Here is a 2,612-nt window from a genome sequence, read left to right on the forward strand (position 1 = left end):
ATGGATGGTCTCAGGATGCTTCACTGTTGGCATGTCACAAGACTCATGGTAGCGTTCACCTTTTCTTCTCCGAGCAATCGATTTTCCAGATGTCCCAAACAGTCGGAAGGGAGCTTCATCGGAGAAAATAACTTTGCACCAGTCTTCTGCTGTCCAATCCTTGTACTTCCTGCAGAATTTCAGTTTGTCCTTGACATTTTTCTTGGAGAGAAGTGGCTTCTTTGCTGCCCATCTTGACACCAGGCAGTTGTCCAAAAGTCTTCGCCTCACTGTGCGTGCAGATGCTCTCACACCAACCTGCTGCCATTTTTTTTTTTTGTTAAAAATTTATTTTTTGGCCAATGAAGCTTTTAGCAATTATTTAAAATGTATCTGATTACTCTACACAACGGGGCGGGCTCCAGGCATGGGCAGAGGTGGGCTGAGCCCACCCAAATGACTGTCTTGCCCACCCAATCAGAATTAGATAAAGATTGTGTTAATTTTTTGTGCAGTGATTAAAACCAATTTGAAGCGGACTATATTTTGAGAAGTTTAAGATATAGCTGGATACTGCCCCAACAATCATAAAATAACACCAGAAAATTGCAGCATTTTTCTTTTATTAGCTGAAAGAAAGGCGCGCTGAATTCACGTGGAGGCTTCAGTCTGTTGCAGAAAAGCAGAGGCTGACAACGAGTGAAAACGGGCAGAAATATTTGCGCACTATCACAGAGAGTTTGCGAGTTAACGAGGATTTTAATACATGAGTATGTATCATAGCCTACCACTGAGCAGTTTTAATGTTCTAAAAAAACCCTGCTCATTTAACGTGCATTCATTGCATGGACGGGCAAGATAAGCGTTTAAAATGCATGTAGGCTGCAGTTCAGTTGAAAGCTTACCTCCTTTAACTTGCTGTCAATACTGAATGTAAGAATGAAAACTGAAAGTAAACAACACTGAAATTATGGCTTGTGCGATGGAAGTTGCATTTGTTACTATAGCAACAGTTGGCTCGACTGTAATATCCAGTGATGCAAACTATTCGCCTTTTTTTTGTTTTTCAAATTCCGCCGTTTTGAATTCAGAGTAGCGCTGTCATTTACGTGATTCATAATTATTGTGACAATAGCATTTTTTCTGTTTTCACCATATTAGGAATACAATTAAAATTGAATGGGTGCATATTTTAAAATAAAAAATATTATTTGCAGTTCAGATTGATTATTTTACAAAAAAATCTTATTCTTGTTCTTTGACTTTTTTTTCTCTTCTTTTAATTTATTCCACTAAATCCATTTAAATCCTTTATTTATTTAGTTCCTTTACCATTACCATAGTGGTCTCTTTTTTCCCAGGATATCTGCCAGCCCACCCTTCTATAGCTGCCAAGAACCGGGTCTGCTACGGAATAATCTAGAAACAATGTGAATGAACACCACAACAGCTTAAGCAGCAAACTTCGCAAAACACAAAATTTATGTCACTGCCAAAACATTTGGCCATGACTGTACAGAACATGTTACACTTTTTTTTGCCGACCTTGCATGCTCGCCTTAAAGCAGCAAACTTCACAAAACACAAAATTTATGTCACTGCCAAAACTTTTGGCCATGACTGTACAGAATGTGTTACACTTTTTTTTTTTTGCCGACCTTGCATGCTCGCCTTAAAGGGGCTCTGGTTACACTCACAAAATATCTGTTACAGCAACTAATTACAAGTTATAGCAAATATAGACCAAAAAAAATAACAATGTATATATACATATTCAAAATAGAGAAAAAAAAAATTTATAATGAAAAGATTATTTAAAGAACATTAAATGTACTTTTATTACCAAAACTAATGAAGTAAACAATATAAAAATAAATATAATATTTGGGTCAATAACTGAGTGTACTCTGAGTACAAAAGACGAATTTGCAAGTTTGTCATTAACTCACCTCTTTCTTGTGCAAAACACAAATGAAGATATTTTGAAGAATGTTTCAATTGTTTTTCTCCATACAGTGAAAGTCAGTTGGGTCTAAAACAATATTAGACCCCACTGACCTTTATTAAAGCAACACTCTGCTGGAATTTGAAAACAAAGTGGCATGAGTAGCTAACAGGAAGCTTTAAAATGACCCTGTATGGTACGCAATATGATATCAATGAGGAAAAAATTATTTGTGATGTTTTTCCTTCTTAAAATTGGACACTATTACAGTATCAATAAACATTTTCATATTTTTTTTTTAATTTATGTATTTATTAAAAGTAATTGTACCACTATGGACAAATTGAAACATTTGACATTTTCATGGATATATATATGAAAACATAAATGTATTTAACTAAACACTTGAACATCCAGATTTATCTAGTTTTTAATGTATTACACATCTCATATTTAATAAAAAGTAATTTATTTAAGTATTTAAGTAAGCAATTTCATATCCAGCTGTTGCTTTAAGGCAGGGTTCCTCAATTAGTTCTCGCAGAGGGCCGAATTCTGCCAACAATACCAAGCCAAGGGCCACTGACCACACAAAAAAAAATTTCTGTAGTTTTTACAAAATAATTTTGGCAGCTGTGGTTGCCAGAATAATTTTGTAAAAAATACAGAAAAACTGTAAACACATTTA

The sequence above is a fragment of the Sinocyclocheilus rhinocerous genome, unplaced genomic scaffold, assembly GCF_001515625.1.
Source record: "Sinocyclocheilus rhinocerous isolate Xijiao unplaced genomic scaffold, SAMN03320098_v1.1 scaffold2796, whole genome shotgun sequence".
In the NCBI taxonomy this organism is placed as follows: Eukaryota; Metazoa; Chordata; class Actinopteri; order Cypriniformes; family Cyprinidae; genus Sinocyclocheilus; species Sinocyclocheilus rhinocerous.